Source organism: Manis pentadactyla, chromosome 7 (assembly GCF_030020395.1).
Source record: "Manis pentadactyla isolate mManPen7 chromosome 7, mManPen7.hap1, whole genome shotgun sequence".
Taxonomy (NCBI): Eukaryota; Metazoa; Chordata; class Mammalia; order Pholidota; family Manidae; genus Manis; species Manis pentadactyla.
Genome location: NC_080025.1, coordinates 68,484,558 through 68,505,536, shown reverse-complemented (window position 1 = coordinate 68,505,536; position 20,979 = coordinate 68,484,558). Strand labels below are relative to the sequence as shown.

The window sequence follows — 20,979 nt, the reverse complement described above, 5'->3', positions numbered from 1 at the left end:
AAACTGGCTGCAGTCAGACTGGGTCCACCTTAGAAACCGGATAGGGTCCGGTGTCAGGCTTACTGGACCCTACTTGGAAACCAATGGGCTCAGAAACTGGCCCAAATTGGATTGGGTCTCATTTAGAAACTGGACTTGGTCCTGGAACTTTCTGAATCCGACTTAAAAATCGGACTAGGAGCAGGGACATACTGGGTCCAGGGACGAATTGGTTTCGACCAGTTTCAATTTAGAAATTGGAGCAGGTCTGGGGGCAGACTGGATCCAATTTAAACTGGACTAGGTTCAGTGTGACGCCTCAGGTAAATAACATTTTAATGCCAAACAAAAGGTTAACCTTGCCAAAGATAATCTTGAATTCGGGTGGCTACAGTGGAAAACTTAACCTAATTTTGTACGTTGATGAGATGCCCTAGAGAAAACGGGTCTTGGCCAAGCACCTCCATAAAGAACAGGAAAAATGATCTTTCCTCTTCTGCAGCTCCTCATGATCAGGATGAGACCCGCTGGGACACCCCACTTGCTCCAGTGCGCCTGCAGACAACATCTTGGGAAAACTGGTAGAAATCTTGAAAGGTAAGAATTCTTACCAAAGTTATCTCTCTGAGCTGTCTATTTGTGGTGCCTGGTTGACAGAATAAGGTAAAATTTCATGTTCTCCATTTCCAAAAGTTTTAAGAATTGAATTTTCAGTATTGGGTTTTATTTTGTAATGATGAAAATGTTTGCATAGTTCTAAAGTCATAGTTGAAAGCCAAAACAAGATATTCTCAGAGAAATTTAGGTATAATCCCAGTGTGCTAACCTGGTTTCCTCCCTCTCCCCAATAGGTAAATATTTTAAAATGTGTATATTTTCTTCCACCTTTAAATACCAGAAAATATGTGCATACATAAATTCAGTATGTGTGTATGTGTGTACATGCACATATGTGAGTGTGCATGTGGATATACATATATTCTAATCAACCCTCCTCCCCTTTTCTTTGATAAACAGTGGAAAAGTTTATATACTCACTTTGCTGTTTTCACTGAACAACATATTCTGGAGATACAGATTTTCTTCATTCTAGGTCTTCATTCTGGGTTTATAGCTTAATATACTCTAGAATGAATGTTCATAGTTTATCTTAGCTACCTTTGGGTTTCTTTTTCTTCTTTTTAAAATCATCTCTTATAAATAATTATGAAAAGAACAGCATTGTTGTGAGTCCATCCATATTTTTTCCAGCACAAAAATAATGGAAACACGAAGAGGGATTGCTGGGTCAAAGCCCAGAGAAATAAGCATATTTTTCCATAATGGTTTCAATTTGTTATAATCATACTGATTTTATAGAACATAGTAAATATGAAAGTACAATCTAGTTTCTTAGACTACTTTGTACTTTCATGGGATTCTTTTCTTTGGGGATTAAGGGGGTTCATGTTTGAAATCACAGACTTAGAAAGAATAGGACAATGAAAACTGAATTCCTATTTAAAAGTTGGTCTAAATAATAAATTGCTCAAACTACTAAATTATATGTGTACATGTGGCAGAGAGTGCATGTCTGGAAGTGATGCAACTGGATGAGTAATTGAACCATAAATATTTTCTTATAATTATTATTCCATAGACTTTCAGATATCATTATCTTGAATGCATTGAAAGGCATTAATGCTTGTTGACTATTCCTTTTCCATTTTGCATTCAATTTTGTATTGTTCTTTCTGAATTTGGGTATTCTCTAGTGATTTTTTTTTCTGAGATAACTCTCCAAAAGGATTTAACATGGAAATAATAGAAATAGAAGGGAAACTTTGGAAAGTAGAACATTTTGAACCACTCCTTAAACATTTTAAAGTCCCCCACTGAACAAAACCCCTGTATTATGAGTAGTTTTGTGGTGTTCTTTGTTTACTGGTTAAGAGTTCCCTTAAATTACAAATGGATAACTTAATTTTTCTTAAAGTACTTTAAATGTAGGAATGATTTTAAGAATGATGCATGTGTAACTCTGAAATTGGTTTTGCTGAACAGAACAGTGTCAGAAGAACTTTTCTCAAAATGTAGAAAGAGGGAGGAACAGGCAGGAAAAAAAACCCCACATCAGTAGAGTTTCCTTTTCCACTTTTGAGTTCTTATTGTCACTCTTTTCAGCCAAGGTTTTATTAGTCCAGTCTTCTATCCCTTATCATCTTGCATCCATGCCTCAGCTCACTTTATCTGGCTTCTGCTTTTCTCTCAAATGCCTCCCAAACTCTGAAACTTCCAGAGTTCACCATTCATGTCCTGTTGACACTATTTATTCCTATCTTACTAGCTATCACAGCTGCATTGTACACTGTTGACATCCTCCTTTTTAAAATTTGCTGCTCTAGAGTCAGGGACACAGCCCTACCATTATTTCTTTCTCAGTCTCTAGACATTAGACGGTGGGGCTGTCCAGGTGTCTCTTCCACCCACTCTTTTGTTTTTTTTCTTAATGTATGTATGATTTCTCTATTTTTCTTCCAGTCCTCTACCTCATATATATATATATATATATGTGTGTGTGTGTGTGTGTGTGTGTGTGTGTGTGTGTGTGTGTGTATTATTCCATATAAACAGGACTATGGAGTTTCTGAATCATATATCTTATTGTTTTGTTTCTGGGTACCTCTAATTGGATAGCCGATAAGCCACTGAAACTCAAACTATCCATCTTTCTTCACAATCTTTCCCATCAATGTTTCTTATCTCAGTTTATGTCACATTCACTAACATAATCTCAAAATTTGAGCCCCTGTTTCAGAATTTCTTTCTCTCACATTCACCTCTAATCAATCATAGTCTTGGTATTACTCCAGTAAGCTTCTTTGCCTATATATCTTTATCCACAGACCATATTTAAGCCCTTGTCATTTCATGCCTTGTCCTTTTCAATAACCTCTTAACTTGTCCCCTTGCTTGAACTCTAGTCCAAATCAAATCTCTCATCTAGATTGAGACAAAAGGTTTCTTTTAAAATGCAAACTTGATCCTGTCACTGGCCTGCTTAAAATATCCACTGCATTTGCTTAATATACAAGATACAGCCCATGGCAACAAGAAATGCCCATCCCCCTAAGCTCATCCTTTGCGACTCTTTGCCTTAAATATCATACATCATATATTTGTATTATCAGATGATGTTTCATAGTTCCATGCCTTCACAAATGTATCTTTTAGTCAAAACATTCCTCTACCAGTCCTCATCCATCTAACTTTTACATATACTTCAATATCCAAGTCATTAATGCCCTCAGAACAATCTTCTCATCATTTGCTGTACATCTTTAGCGTAGTAAGGACCCCAAGTAAATTGAACATCTATCATTCCTTCTTTCTACAATTGTAGTGCAATGATTCAGTAATTCTCATGCTCTCAAATCCTATAAAAGTATATGACATTAATAATGTTCAGTTAATGCAAATTGAATTGGGCTGAGAAAGGTGTGTTAAAAATTCTGCACTGACTATGAAGTTGGAAGAGGTAGGCTGGTGGAAAGAAAATGCTATGAAGAGAATTAAGTCAGTGGCATTGAAAGGATGAGAAAGAACTAATGTGAGTAAAATTGCAAAATTTCCAGAATCTTTCTCCTGGCTTTAGTGCATCTTCACACAATAGTATTTCCAAGCGGTGGAGAGAAGTAGTCTATCTCCATATCGATAGGTAATTACAGGGGCCAGCAAGGGCTTAAGTGGACAGGAGAGGTTGGGAAGGGGCCTCTTCTTCTGCAGTTTGGACTCAGGAGACATGAGAGAGCAGAAGTGGACTGCTTGTAAGAAATAAATGGGTTTCCCCAGTTTATTTTTCCCTTTGACTGATTTCGGTTTCAAAGGTATTTTGGCCCAGGATTTCCCTCTCTCCCCAGAGTTACAACTAATAAGTAATATTTAGATGAATTAATTTATATGTTTAAATTATAGTTTTCCTCCTATAGCATATCTGGTTGACTGTCATCATATTTATGTCAGGTGATTTTCAAACCATGGGTGGATACAGCTCTTCCATGAAATGCTCAATTTTGTTTGTTTTAAAACAATTTTTGTGCTGTATTTACTTTCCATTATCTATGTGCTTTGCTGCCTCTTAATACCTGTTGGTTGTGGAAAAGATAACTAAACAATATTTATAGGCTTTTTGTTCCTTAATTTATGTTCATGAAAATAGTACTTGAAATCCATCTGTTTTTACTTAATATTATTCCATTCACATTCAAATTTTAATTAGGATATGGAAACTTAGGCTATAAGTTCTAACTATTTAAGTAAATCTGACACTTAAAATCCAAGTTTTATTTATTCTTGTAGAAATATGATTTCCCACTTCAAAGAGGTAGCTTTCCTAGCAGCTTTGGAGCATAAGATATTCTAAGAAGTCTAAGTAAAATAATTAAATCTATGCAGATTAAATTTTGGATTTTATTTATTTTTCATAGTTCACTTTTATAAACTTCAAGTAACTCAGTCTCTTAAATGATCCACAAGAAGACAATAAGACCATCTTATTTTGTATATGGTGAAGGCTACATATTATAGAAGTTTCTTCTCTGCAAACTCCCCTCTTTTGCATTTAACCACTTCTTATAGTCCAACATTTTGAAATACTTTACCTTAAAAGTAGAATGTAAGTCGACATTAGATGGGCACACAAAGTAAAATAAATCATGTGTTTAATTCGGGATAGATAAAATACAAGCAATAGAAAATGCTGCCTGAACTAAGTATTTATTTTCAGCTTGTGAATTCCTTTATATACAGTGCTCAATAGTCACAGAGGATTGAGGAATCAGATATCCAGAAATTCACCGGGAGGATGATCTATACAGTGAATTCATAGACCTATGGAATGCGAAGCCCTTTACTTGCACTCTATTTCCAAACCAGCTTTTTTTGGTTCCTATTTCATGTTCATACTCATTAGACCTGATTTTCTCTACATATTGCAGCAGGCATAATTTAGAGAAAAACCATTTGCAAGGTGTATTGAAAATATATCTATGCAAAGCATTCAAAATACGTGGCATTTTGTGACAGCACACTGCCAAGTTCTCCCATCTTTCAATTCTCCATTTGGTAAAACCTAATTATTGCCAGTGAAGACGATTCCAAAAAAAGATTAGGAATTCATATGAAAAATAAACAATAAGAACATATGACTTCTTCAGAACAAAACATTATTTTTATTTAAATCAAAAGATAGAAATTTAAATTAAAAAATCATATGTATAAATCCTGCCTGTGAAGTTTGTAGGGTTGTTGCTGGGGGCTTGCAAGAATGAAGACTTAAGCCTCAGCTTAAATTTGGAAATTAGCTTTAGAAAAAAAATGGCTGGTAAAAGTATTTCTGGAGAGCCTGGGAGGTAACCAATGTAAATATACCCTGACTAAAAATATACTGAATATTGAAATAATTGCTTTGTGTAAATTATATACCTTATTTCACATATATCATATTCAGAAAGTTTCTCTACAGCTTTCTTCCTACATTCTTTAATGGCTTTCAATAAATGTAATACTCATTTTATTATATTAAATTTAGATATTTGTTATTTGTAGCATTTTTCACTCTGCATGATAGACAGCTGTGGTTAAACATGAGCTTCTCCTGCAAGGTAACTTCTCTTTGAATAAAAATACTAGGTCATCTTTGTATCTTTTCAACCTAAATAATTCATTTTGCATAGAACTATATTTTTTGCAAAAAAATAAAGGAACGTGTGAAAAATTCCACACAAACTATTTATAATGTCTGTAAGTAAAGCTTATAAACATAAACTAAACAATTTTCAAATAAATACATGAATAGAAATAATAAAACATTCATCAGTTTTGAATGTTATTTTTCAGCATTGTCTCAAATAAAGTAGTCAATATTTGAAGCATACTATCCAAAAAATACAATGCAGGTGGCAAATAGGCTTACAAGACTAAAGGTATTAAATGTACTATTTCTGTTAGGTAAAGATGGTATAATTGTTCCCTACATGTAAAATAAGGGAGCAGTGGGAATGGCACAGATAACAAATTTAAGCAAAATTTCTCTACGGATACTCCAAACAAAAAGTATGAGCTCTCAGGAGGCAGAGCCAAGATGGCGGCGTAAGTAGAGCAGCGGAAATCTCCTCCCAAAACCACATATATCTATGAAAATATAACAAAGACAACTCTTCCTAGAATAAAGAACAGAGGACAAAGGACAACATCCAGACCACATCCACACCTGCGAGAACCCAGCGCCTCGCAAAGGGGGTAAGATACAAGCCCCTGCCCGGTGGGACCCAAGCGCCCTTCCCTGCAGCTCCCGGTGGGAGAAGAGGAGGCAGAGGGGGAAGGAGAGGGAGCCCAGGACTGCTGAACACCCAGGCCCAGCCATCTGGACCAGAGTGCAGACACAATGAATGCGGGGGGCCCTGGATACTAGGCAAACAGGGCAGCAAGAACGGTGAGTGGGTACCAGAGGCCTGGCACCGGAGGACATAAGAAAAGCTAGTGGCCATTTTTTGTTGTTGTTGTTGTTGTTGTTTTGTTGAGGTGGGTGCTTTTGGAAGTCTTAAAGGGAAAGGGACCTCAATACTAGGGAAACAGGGCAGCAAGACCAGTGAGTGGGTACCGGAGGCCAGCGCCAGAAAACAAAAGAAAAGTGAGCGACCAGTTTTTTTTTTGTTGTTGCTGTTGTTGTTGTTTTGTTTTGGTGAGCGCTTTTTGGAAGTCTTAAACAGATAGGGACTCCAATACTAGGGAAACAGGGCAGCAAGACCGGTGAGCAGGTCCCTGAGGCTGGTGCCGGAGAATAAAGAAAAACAAGCGGCCATTTTTTATTATTTATTTATTTATTTATATTATTATTATTATTATTTATTTATTTATTTTGGGTGGTCGTTGTGTTTTGGCGGGTGCTTTTTGGAAGTCCTAAAGGGGCAGGGTGGGACACTTAAACCAGAGGTAGGGAATCCGGGGATCTCTGGGCACTCTAATCCCCTGGGCTGCAGGGAGCACGGAGGCCCATTACGGAGATAACTAGCCTCCAGGCAGCTCCCCCTCCAATGCGACTCCACCACTTTGGATCAGCAGCCCAAGCCAGGCCACGCCCACAGCAACAGAGGAGATAAACTCCATAGCAGCCGGGCAGGAAGCAGAAACCCTGTCTGCGCACAGCTGCGCAGCACAAGCCACTAGAGGTCGCTGTTCTCCCAGGAGAGGAGGGCCACAAACCAACAAGAAGGAAAGTTCTTCCAGCCGTCACTCGTCCCAGCTCTGCAAACTATTCCTATCACCATGAAATGGCAAAGCTACAGGCAAACCAAGATCACAGAGACACCAGAGAAGGAGACAGACCTAACCAGTCTTCCTGAAAGAATTCAAAATAAAAATCATAAACATGCTGAAAGAGATGCAGAGAAATACACAAGAGATATGGGATGAAGTTCAGAGGGAGACCACAGATGCCAGAAAGGAGATTACAGAAATGAAACAAACTCTGGAAGGCTTTATAAGCAGAATGGATAAGATGCAAGAGGCCATTGATGAAATAGAAACCAGAGAACAAGAACGCATAGAAGCTGACATAGAGAGACATAAAAGGATCTCAAGAAATGAAACAATATTAAGAGAACTATGTGACCAATTCAAAAGGAACAATATCCGTATTATAGGGGTACCAGAAGAAGAAGAGAGAGGAAAAGAGACGGAGAGTATCTTGGAAGAAATAATTGCTGGAAACTTCCCCAAACTGGGGGAGGAAATAATCGAGCAGACCATGGAAATACACAGAACCCCCAACAGAAAGGATCCAAGGAGAATAACACCAAGACACATAATAATTAAAATAGCAAAGATCAAGGACAAGGAAAGAGTTTTAAAGGCAGCTAGAGAGAAAAAGGTCACCTGTAAAAGAAAACCCATCAGGCTAACATCAGACTTCTCGACAGAAACCCTACAGACCAGAAGAGAATGGCATGATATATTTAACGCAATGAAGCAGAAGGGCCTTGAACCAAGGATACTGTATCCAGCACGACTATCATTTAAATATGATGGCGGGATTAAACAATTCCCAGACAAACAAAAGCTGAGAGAATTTCCTTCCCAAAAAGCACCTCTACAGGGCATCTTACAGGAACTGCTCTACATGGGAGCACTCCTAGAAAGAGCACAGAACAAAACACCCAACATATGAAGACTGGAGGAGGAGGAATTAAAAGGGAGAGAAGAAAAGAATCTCCAGACAGTGTATATAACAGCTCAATAAGCGAGCTAAGTTAGGCAGTAAGATACTAAAGAGGCTAACCTTGAACCTTTGGTAACCATGAATTTAAAGTTTGCAATGGCAATAAGTACATATCTTTCAATAGTCACCCTAAATGTAAATGGACTGAATGCACCAATCAAAAGACACAGATTAATAGAATGGATAATAAAGCAAGACCCATCTATATGCTGCTTACAAGAAACTCACCTCAAACCCAAAGACATGTACAGACTAAAAGTCAAGGGATGGAAAAACATATTTCAGGCAAACAACAGTGATAAGAAAGCAGGGGTTGCAGTACTAATATCAGACAAAATATACTTCAAAACAAAGAAAGTAACAAGAGATAAAGAAGGACACTACATAATGATAAAGGGCTCAGTCCAACAAGAGGATATAACCATTCTAAATATATATGCACCCAACACAGGAGCACCAGCATATGTGAAACAAATACTAACAGAACTAAAGGGGAAATAGACTGCAATGCATTCATTCTAGGAGACTTCAACACACCACTCACCACAAAGGATAGATCCACCATGCAGAAAATAAGTAAGGACACAGAAGAGCTGAACAAAACAGTAGAGCAGATGGACCTAATAGACACCTATAGAACTCTACATCCAAAAGCAACAGGATATACATTCTTCTCAAGTACACATGGAACATTCTCCAGAATAGACCACATACTAGCCCACAAAAAGCGCCTCAGTGAAATCCAAAATATTGAAATTCTACCAACCAATTTTTCTGACCTCAAAGGTATAAAACTAGAAATAAATTCTACAAAGAAAACAAAAAGGCTCACAAACACATGGGGGCTTAACAACATACTCCTAAATAATCAATGGATCAATGAACAAATTAAAATAGAGATCAAGGAATATATAGAAACAAATGACAACAATAACAAAAAGCCCCAACTTCTGTGGGACGCAGCAAAAGCAGTCTTAAGAGGAAAGTATATAGCGATCCAGGCACACTTGAAGAAGCAAGAACAATCCCAAATGAATAGTCTAACATCACAATTATCGAACTTGGAAAAAGAAGAACAAATGATGCCTAAGGTCAGCAGAAGGAGGGACATAATAAAGATCAGAGAAGAAATAAACAAAATTGAGAAGAATAAAACAATAGCAAAAATCAATGAAACCAAGAGCTGGTTCTTTGAGAAAATAAACAAAATAGGTAAGCCTCTAGCCAAACTTATTAAGAGAAAAAGAGAATCAACACAAATCAATACAATCACAAATGAGAACGGAAAAATCGTGACAGACTCCACAGAAACACAAAGAATTATTAAAGACTACTATGAAAACTTATATGCCAACAAGCTGGAAAACATAGAAGAAACGGACAACTTCCTAGAAAAACACAACCTTCCAAGACTGACCAAGGAAGAAACACAAAAGTTAAACAAACCAATTATGAGCAAAGAAATTGAAACGGTAATCAAAAAACTACCAAAGAACAAAACACCCGGGCCGGACGGATTTACCTCGGAATTTTATCAGACACACAGAGAAGACATAATACCCATTCTCCTTAAAGTTTTCCAAAAAATAGAAGAGGAGGGAATACTCCCAAACTCATTCTATGAAACCAACATCACCCTAATACCAAAACCAGGCAAAGACCCCGCCAAAAAAGAAAATTACAGACCAATATCCCTGATGAATGTAGATACAAAAATACTTAATAAAATATTAGCACCCCGAATACAAAAGTATATCAAAAGGATCATACACCATGACCAAGTGGGATTCATCCCAGGGATGCAAGGATGGTAAAACATTCGAAAATCCATCAACATCATCCACCACATCAACAAAGAGAAAGACAAAAACCACATGATCATCTCCATAGATGCTGAAAAAGCATTTGACAAAATTCAACATCCATTCATGATAAAAACTCTTAGCAAAATGGGAATAGAGGGCAAGTACCTCAACATAATAAAGGCCATCTATGATAAACCCACAGCCAACATTATATTTAACAGCAAGAAGCTGAAAGCTTTTCCTCTGAGATCGGGAACTAGACAGGGATGCCCGCTCTCCCCACTGTTATTTAGCAAAGTACTGGAGGTCCTAGTCACGGCAATCAGACAAAACAAAAACATACAAGGAATCCAGATTGGTAAAGAAGAAGTTAAACTGTCACTATTTGCAGATGACATGATATTGTACATAAAAAACCCTAAAGACTCCACCCCAAAACTACTAGAACTGTTATCGGAATACAGCAAAGTTGCAGGGTACAAAATTAACACACAGAAATCTGTAGCTTTCCTATACACTAACAATGAACAAATAGAAAGAGAAATCAGGAAAACAACTCCATTCACAATTGCATCAAAAAAAAAAAAATACCTAGGAATAAATCTAACCAAAGAAGTGAATGACCTATACTCTGAAAACTACAAGTCACTCTTAAGAGAAATTAAAGGGGACACTAACAGATGGAAACTCATCCCATGCTCGTGGCTAGGAAGAATTAATATCGTCAAAATGGCCATCCTGCCCAAAGCAATATACAGATTTGATGCAATCCCTATGAAACTACCAGCAACATTCTTCAATGAACTGGAACAAATAATTCAAAAATTCATATGGAAACACCAAAGACCCCGAATAGCCAAAGCAATCCTGAGAATGAATAATAAAGTAGGGGGGATCTCACTCCCCTATTTAAAACTCTACTATAAAGCCACAGTAATCAAGACAATTAGGTACTGGCACAAGAACAGAGCCACAGACCAGTGGAACAGACTAGAGACTCCAGATATTAACCCAAACATATATGGTCAATTAATATTTGATAAAGGAGCCATGGACATACAATGGCAAAATGACAGTCTCTTCATCAGATGGTGCTGGCAAAACTGGACAGCTACATGTAGGAGAATGAAACTGGACCATTATCTAACCCCATATACAAAAGTAAATTCAAAATGGATGAAAGACCTGAATGTAAGCCATGAAACCATTAAACTCTTCGAAAAAAACATAGGCAAAAACCTCTTAGACATAAAGATGAGTGACCTCTTCTTGAACATATCTCCCCGGGCAAGGAAAACAACAGCAAAAATGAGTAAGTGGGACTATATTAAGCTGAAAAGCTTCTGTACAGCAAAAGACACCATCAATAGAACAAAAAGGAACCCTACAGTATGGGAGAATATATTTGAAAATGACACATCCGATAAAGGCTTGACGTCCAAAATATATAAAGAGCTCACATGCCTTAACAAACAAAAATCAAATAATCCAATTGAAAAATGGGCAGAGGAACTGAACAGACAGTTCTCCAAAAAAGAAATACAGATGGCCAACAGACACATGAAAAGATGCTCCACATCACTAATTATCAGAGAAATGCAAATTAAAACTACAATGAGGTATCACCTCACACCAGTAAGGATGGCTGCCATCCAAAAGACAAACAACAGCAAATGTTGGCGAGGCTGTGGAGAAAGGGGAACCCTCCTACACTGCTGGTGGGAATGTAAACTAGTTCAACCATTGTGGAAAGCAGTATGGAGGTTCATCAAAATGCTCAAAACAGACTTACCATTTGACCCAGGAATTCCACTCCTAGGAATTTACCCTAAGAATGCAGCAATCAAGTTTGAGAAAGACAGATGCACCCCTATGTTTATCACAGCACTATTTACAATAGCCAAGAATTGGAAACAACCTAAATGTCCATCGGAGGATGAATGGATAAAGAAGATGTGGTACATATACACAATGGAATGCTACTCAGCTATAAGAAGAGGGCAAATCCTACCATTTGCAGCAACATGGATGGAGCTGGAGGGTATTATGCTCAGTGAAATAAGCCAAGTGGAGAAAGAGAAATACCAAATGATTTCACCTATCTGTGGAGTATAACAACAAAGGAAAAACTGAAGGAAAAAAACAGCAGTGGAATCACAGAACTCAAGAATGGACTAACAGGTACCAAAGGGAAAGGAACTGGGGAGGATGGGTGGGTAGGGAGGGATAAGAGGGGGAGGAAGAAGGGGGGTATTAAGATCAGCATGCATAGGGGGAGTGGGAGAAAGGGGAGGGCTGTACAACTCAGAGAAGAAAAGTAGTGATTCTACAACATTTAGCTATACTGATGGACAGTGACTGTAAAGGGGTTTATAGCAGGGACCTGGTATAGGGGAGAGCCTAGGAAACATAATATTCTTCATGTCAGTGTAGATTAAAGATGACAAAAAAAAAAGAAAAATAAAGAAAGCAAAGGGGGATTACTCCATGATAGGATAAAACAGTAAATCAACGATTAATGCATGCTTTAAATATCCTTAATTTTGATCACTTAAAGGGTGTCAGATGATCGGCTATGGAGGTATACTTTTCTGATAATATTCCTTTCTCTTAAAAAAAAAAGCAGTTCCTGTGTGGTGACCTCCACTGAGCTCTACACAATGGTATAAAGGTGTAGGCAAAGTGTGGGCAAAGGGTCTGTTTGTGTTTATACAGAGGATCAAAGCCTAATTTGGCTACCCAGAAAATGAACTAAGATATGATATGAAGAAGAACTTCCAACATCAGCACTCTCTGGAAGACTCATGCCAGAAGATGATCAACAAAAAACCCCAACAAAGATCCACGCACTGCTACAGCTGTAGATGCACTCATCCCACCAGTTCCTGGACTTGCCATGGGAATGAAGAAGGAGATATGTAAGCTGGCCTGTGCATACAGTAAAACAACAAATTTGACTGGATCTATACTGTTGGAACTCAACCAAGAAGTAGGAGAAGTACAAGTTGTAGCGCTCCAAAATCTTACAACTACAGACTATCTACTGTTAAAAGAACATATGGGATGTGAACAGTTCCCAGGAATGGGCTGTTTTAATTTGTCTGATTTCTCTCAGACTGTTCAAGTACAGTTGGACAATATCCATCATATCATAGACAAATTTTCACAAATGCCCAGGGTGCCTAACTGGTTTTCTTGGCTTCACTGGAGATGGCTGGTAATTATAGATCTGCTTTGGTTATGTAACTGTATTCCTATTATGTTAATGTGTGTGAGTAATTTAATTAGTAGTTTAAAACCTGTATATGCTTAAGTTACTCTACAAGAAGATATGTCAAAGAAATAATCAATCTTCCCATGTTTTCTTACGTCTACTACCTCTATAGCTTTTCTTCTTCCTTCTCAATTACAACCCTTAAATAGAATTCGTGCCTCATATCGAATTTACCGTGTATCATAATTCCTCCAAGTGCTAAAGATACCTCAAGACAAATGCTGGGCATAGAAGCCACACGGCATAAATCTGCAAAGAATTAAAAAGCTCACCTTTTCAAACAATATGGCTTCTCTCTCACTTACCAACTTTACATTTCCCTGTATGGCTCCCGGAAGGTGACTGGTTAGCCAGAGACGGGTAAGATTCCTTAAGGGAGGAACAACCTAAGACAGGCACAGTCGCAGGGGGCCATCAGGTGAGAAATTGGGGATCAACAGAGGTGATGCTTAGAACCTCTCCCCCCCTGTTTTGAGAGAAGTCTTCTGCATCCATGGATGTTTTATTGCCCTTGTCTAGCTTGGATTAACACATAGTCTACAGGTACACACCTGATCATCTACATTGCTCTCTTACAACACTAAACTAAGTTTTTTACCTTTATCTTACATCTACCTACCACTTCAGCATTTTATTTAAAAAAATAATAATAATAATAGTAATAAAGGGAGAAATGTGGGACCCACATATAAATCAAGTATAAAAATCAAACGAATATTCATATGTGACCTGATTGTTTGTAGTTCATAATGCGTGATCAAAACTGAACGTTTCTGTGATGACTGCCCTTGTACTGTTCACCATGTAAGAACTTATTCACTATGTAAGAATTTGTTCAGCATGTAAGAACTTGTTCATTATGCTTCAGAAGATTGGAGACTGACGAGAATTAGGCTTGGGGTGGATTAATGATTGTGCATTGAGCATTGACTCCCCTATACAGAATTCTATTGTTGTTAACAACCATTTGATCAATAAATATGAGAGATGCCCTCTCAAAAAAAAAAAAAAGTATGAGCTCTCAAAGCTAAAATATGCTCGCTTTTATATCTAAAGATTATGTGTTATTAGGAGATTATTTGAATGACAGTATGTTGGATTACTCTGTAATTGAACCTAGCATAAATGGTGCTCTATTAATTTTAAAAAAGTCAAGGACTTTGTTCTGAGTTTTACATTCTACAACTTGGAATGTTAAAACAATTAAACTGTGTTTGCACTGTTTTCTGACATTATGCCCTACTTGACTGAATAAAATATCACGAAGTTTAAATCACAGACAGAGGACAGTGCCAACTTTACCACATTAATAATTACTGACTGATAGATTAATAGCTACAGAGAAATTGAGGAAGTTAGATAAGTAGATAAATAGTATATAGACTTATAATAGACTTTTCCATTATTATTAATAAACACATTTCAGAAAGCAATAATCACTTTTGAGACTGATGTTAGATATCTCTTTTTGTGAAAAATTTTAATGTAAAGTATCTTTTAGTTCCAAATGCAAAGCTATAATTTTAGGTATAATAAAAAAATACAGGCACACATTAAAAAATGTATATCCTTAAATGTTGCAAACATTTTATGACAAAGATTAGTTTTATTTCAAACAAGTTCAGTCAGAAAGCAGTAAAAAAAATACATATATATATAAATATTACCACTTTAGCTAAGTTATCTTTTCTAATTTTTGCTTTAATAATAGTTTCTAAATTGCTTATATTGATTTGGACCTAATCTTTCTTATTGGCAGTGAAATGAATTAGATAGTTTGTGATTTTAACATCAGATTTAGTTTTGACTTTAGGTAATATAGTGTTTTACATATTTTAAATCTTCCATTTTATATTCATATGGAAAATAACTCTTACATATTAATTTTACATCATGGCAAAGTTTGGGTATGGATCACAGTGTCAGAAAAAAAATTACGACAGAGTTGGGAAAGAACTCTGACATCACTATCTATCAATTCAAGATTAAAATACAAATATTCAGTAAGTAAAATAAATTGATTTAATTACTAATTAAATTCAATTTCTAGCATGTTTATCATTTAAGTTAAAGCAAATGGTGACAATTAAAACCAGTATGGCAAGTATTGTCTAGATACTAATTTCATTTAATATAAATATAGAAATGAAAGTATATCATGTTTACAGGGATAATTTATATAAGATTATATACATTATTAAATGTACATTATGATAAGGAAAATTTTAAAAGTTTAAAAGTAGTGCCTTATCTAAATGTAGAATTCTTAGTTTTAAATAGAAATGTGTCTAGGCACCTATTATCAGGTGTTGATCATCTGAGAGAATAATTTCAGTGTTATCTACTGAAAATATTCCATCTGTTGAAAGATTCAGACTATATGGAATAAATTAGCTATTTTTTTAGCACCCAAAGTCATCTTCTATCTTTGTGATACATATAAATTCTTAAAATATTTGGTAGTTGGATAAAAAAATAGAGATTCAGAAATGTGGGAACATATACCTTAGCACATTTTTCTATCTGGGAAGGATAATTTTCACAGAGCAACAAAGCAAACCAAAGTTTATATATCACTTGAAGAATCTCCCTGACATGAACATCCATTTGGCATTGTATAAACCACCAAATAAGCATATGAACATTATGTCTTAATACCTCAAGCCATGACAAATTTTTTAGTACTTTAGCCTTGCCTGAATTTCAAAACATCATTATGTGTATCTTGAGCAATATCGGAATCTGTACCCTGTCAGTGACCTTAGTTCTCCATCTTAACATTTTAAAAATGTATTTTGTTTGCTTTTGGTTACTTTTAAAATGTGTCAAAGACCAACTTTTAAAGGGAGGGACAGAAGGAAAAAAGGCAGCAATAGCATTTTGGAGTAATAGTTTAAAATGTGTTCTTGTGGTTATAGTAAGTATACTTGACTATATATATTAATATAAAATTTTAATATTACTAAATACATGGAGACCGAGTCATTGGTAAACTATATATTACTTCATTCTTGATGCTGTTCAAGAAGTTAAAAGTTTGACCAAGAATAGAAAAGGATCGTTTTCTACCATGGCATTACTTTAAAAAATAGGCTATTTTAATAAATTTACCAAATAAGTTGTATATGTGACCTATCAAGACCTATGTGGTATCTTATTATAAATTCTAAATACCTAGGATTTTATAAGTACATTCAAGTTGTGTTTCCTCTCTTAATCTTATTATCAGACTAGTATATTAAATGTAATTGATCACTTCAGTAAACATCTGTCATCCCCAAATCTTATAGAACTTGTGCACACATGAACTTGGGGTGTTGCAAATGTACAGCAGAAATGTCTGTTTGGCTTCCTTAGTGTAAATAGCAGAGCGGTTCTGGCTGTGAATATTAAAGAAAATGTGTGCACCAGTGTCACTTAGGGAAGAAGTCATGGTATCAAATCTCATTTAAAAACTGTATGGAAGCAACCTAAGTGTCCATCAGTAGATGAATGGATAAAGAAGATATGGTACACATACACAATGGAATATTATTCAGCCATAAGAAGAAAACAAATCCTACCATTTGCAACAACACAGATGGAGCTAGAGGGTATTATGCTCAGTGAAATAAGCCAGGCAGAGAAAGACAAGTATCAAATTATTTCACTTATCTGTGGAGTATAAGAACAAAGAAAAAACTGAAGGAACAAAACAGCAGCAGACTCACAGAACCCAAGAATGGACTAACAGTTACCAAGGGGAAAGGGACTAGGGAGGGTGGGTGGGAAGGGAGGGATAAGGGGGAAAATGGGGCATTACGATTAGCACACATAATGTAGGGGGGGTCACGGGAAGGGCAGTATATAGAGAGAAGACAAGTAATGATTCCTATAGCATCTTACTATGCTGATGGACAGTGACTGTAATGGGGTATATGGAGGAGACTTGATAATGGGGGGAGTCTAGTAACCATAATGTTGTTCAAGTAATTGTACATTAATGATATAAAAAAAACCTGTATATACATACTTACAAAGAAAGTAAATCTTCAGTTGGCATACCATCCTGGTTCACTGCAAATTCTGGTGTCAGAACTTAGGGTCAATATTGAGTTACTATATGCTTTGTTTTTTTCCATCTTTAAGAATGATAAAAATAGCTATGTCAAAAGTGTTTAGAGAAGACTAAATATGTCAATAAGTGTCAAATATATTTAGAATCATGTTTGGCACATGTTAAGTACTTAATCAGTATTATTTCTGAAGGTGATGATGATGATGATGACAGTCACGATGAGAATAAGTCTTAGTTTGGGTGCCCCCAAAAGCAGAGACTGAGATGGGCTTGACTGTAAGTAGATTATTTGGAGGAGGGGGCTCCCTGGGCATATTATAGTGGCAGAGGGGAAAGTAAGACCTACAGGAGAGATGAAAGAAAGAGTGTCTCTGGATGGGTTACTACTGACGGCAGCTGCAGCCCAGTCCTGCTGGGGACTCTGGGAGAAGCCATGTGGACTATACCTTAGCATCATCCCACTGAGGCATGGCAAGAGGGACAGAAAGAAGAAGGCTGGACATTTATTTCCTAACACAACAACCTCTACCTATTGAGTTAAGGTTGCTGCTGGAGGTGTTCTCAAGGTTCTGGTCCTGAAGAAAACTCAGCAGAGAAAAGAGACACAGGCAGTTAGGGAAGAAGTTTTCAGCTTTCAGGGAAGCTGTCTATAGCAGCTACAGGTGAACCACATGAGTCAAGGAGTTAAGCAAAATATCAGCTTGCCTGCCACATGATCCGTTCAGGTTTCCTATAACTATGAAATCAATACAATGCAGACTTAGACAAATTCATGCAAAAGTCAGACTGGACCATAAAGGAAAAATTTTTTGATATTTATAGGTTTAGCAAAAATTAGGGAACATTTTCAGAATTCTAAATTTTTCATATATAGGTATATTCTAAATAATAAGATGACTATACTTAATTTATGGAGAAGTTTTTCTTTATGGAGACTGCCCATTTCCTCTAGTTCTGGTCAGTTTAGGATTACTATGAGATTAATTGTTCAAATATCCTTATTTTCTTGTGACTGCCTCTTATAAGGAGATATACTATGAGAAAGTGTCCAAAAGTAGTGACTTTGTGTTGTTTTTCCTAAGGCAGAAAGAAAGACTCTCTGCAAGTGCTAAGTAGAACTTTGATCATTATCTATTATCTTGATTATCTGTGGAATTTTCTTATTTATGAATATTTACAGTGTTTTGGAAAGATGCATCTCATATATTGAGCAGAATTCGATCAAGTTTGGATTTTACTATAAGGAGACTGTATTCTCAAAGGATTGATTTCTTTACAAATAAAGCAAAATAACTGTTCCATCATATAATATCAGAGTAACTCTGATTACTAATCAAAACTAAGTGATTAGACTCTAGACTAATATTTCCCAATTGAGGGTCAAAGACTTTGCGTGGTGGGGGACATTTGGAAGTGGGCTTTGAGTTTATGGGAAGAGAGGCTTAAATCCAGATACACTCCAAGCATTGCTCATAGTCTGAATATATATTTAGCACAGATATATATCAAAATTTTGTGTTTAGTAACATAAATTTGTTTAAGAACAAAACTGAATTTATAGTAATTTTTATCAAATATTTATTTACCAATGATAACCCCTATACCTATCATGGAATTTTTTGAAAGAGCCATGGATTTAGAAAAAAAGATCTGGGTTCAAGTCCTCTTTTAATCTTAGATAACTGAAATTAGATTAATTTATTTAACTTCCCTGAGTTTACTTCCTTATTTGTAAATAATTTGATGCTTGTAAATATGTATGTGTATATGTATTATTTTTATCTACATAAAAAGCATGTATATATTGCTTATAATTATATACACATACATATATATGTAAATTATGTAACATATGTTGTATATTCTGTGATGTGATGCATTTCACATTGAAAATTGCTAAGCCTCTTGTTACAAAGAAAAACATGAGAATGACAATGAGAAGTCAGTGTAGAGACTGGGAGAGAGTGTAAATGTGTTTAAGGAGGAATTATCTGAGACTTTATATCATTGCTATTATTTTATTTCTTAAACTCTTTGATGGGAACATGGAAAAGTGTTTTATTATTGTTATTTAAACATTAAACATGCATCTCCTTTAATGGAGATATATCTCAAAAAAATTAAAAAGGAAAAATGTGCTTGTAAGGCATCAGTTCAAAATAAGTATTCAACAAGAATCACTAGGGAAACTTCTCACATCACTGAAAGTTTCTCTTGGAAATATTCTCCAAGTTTGGAGGTGATGTGTTCCTTTATTCTTTTTTCTTGCATTTTTCATTTTAAAACTAGCTGATCAGATCGTTGAAAATGAAAGTTCACTTGTTCAGTGAGTGTTAAACTACTAGTGCTTTGATTAACTCCCTTCACTATGACTTCTGACTAATACAGAGTAAGTAATTTTATGCACAATTATTATAAATGCTTTGGAAAAGATTCAGTTTTTTTCCTCTTCATGCTTTAACTGGAGCCATTTTCCAGAGTACCTTGGAAATCTGAAAAATAAAAGGAAATACAGTAAAAATCCACTTTTCAATTTATATTTAATGCATATCTAATGATACACAGTGAAATTTTTTATCTGCTTCCTACATACTATAGAAAAATTCTTACATGGTGCTACCAAAATAAAATGTTCTTATTACTGTATAGTTAATTGATTATGAACATTATGTTTTTAAGAACTAACATCATCAAAATGTCTAAACATATATAGACTCTATGTAATCCGAGTCTGGAAGGGAAATAAATTTCTGACTGAAACCATTAGATCTTAACATGGGCTCATTAACAATATCAAAATTTATCATTACCACATACTTTTAAAACAAGGATCACTGACTTTCACTATTTATCTCTAGTCTTTGAAGTAAAATGCTCTGCTTTTGAAGAAGTTACTTTGGGAGTTTAGTTTTTTGCCAGTATGTAATAAAAGATAAAAAATTAAATTACCTGGCCCATTATCATATGAGATTTTCAAAACTGGAAAATGTATAAAAAGAAATAATAAAAATAACCTTGAATGTTCATGATTATGGCTCAGAAAAGTACAGTCATGTTTCACTAGTCAGATAAATCTTCCTCTGGATGATGACTTGAAGGAATCCAGTTATTCCTTAAACTCAGAAGAGTCCTACAATATGTTAGTAGACTTATATTCTGTGGTGACACACTGCATTGCTGTAGATTAACCCAGCATACTATAGTCTTGAAGGATTTATTACATTCTGGTCTCCTGATCTAAAAGCCAGCAAGGGGACAGATGTGCTTGTGGTCAGGCACTTTAGAAATGTTCTACCTGGTCATGAACTAGAGTGGAACATTTTCTTTTTTCCAGAACACAAGTCTAGCCCCCCAAAAAACCATTTTATAATAGAATCATGTTATTCTAAACTCCAGCCTGAATATGTATATATGTAAATGCCATCTTATACCACTTCTCTCAGCTTCAGATGTTTCCACTTGAATTCTGAGCAGATGCTGTGTCAGCCGCTGGGCATTGAGCTGGTCTTCCAGTGCTCCTTCAGACCCCAGTTGTCTCCTGCTTCATTCTTTTCTCTTCTCTTCCTCCCATATTCCTCCCTTTCCGTCCACTTGTATCTGGATGCTT

At 35.9% G+C, this 20,979-nt stretch overlaps 1 long non-coding RNA gene across 2 annotated transcripts in view; it reads left to right on the top strand.

Annotated features, from left to right (window-relative positions):
* The window catches only part of LOC118935429 (uncharacterized), a 92,574-nt gene that overhangs the window by 38,707 nt on the left and 32,888 nt on the right, over nt 1-20,979 (top strand). For both annotated transcript variants that reach the window (XR_008998478.1, XR_008998477.1), the window contains exon 3: nt 482-576. This is a non-coding gene — a long non-coding RNA (uncharacterized LOC118935429). The remainder of the gene's footprint in view (nt 1-481; nt 577-20,979) is intronic.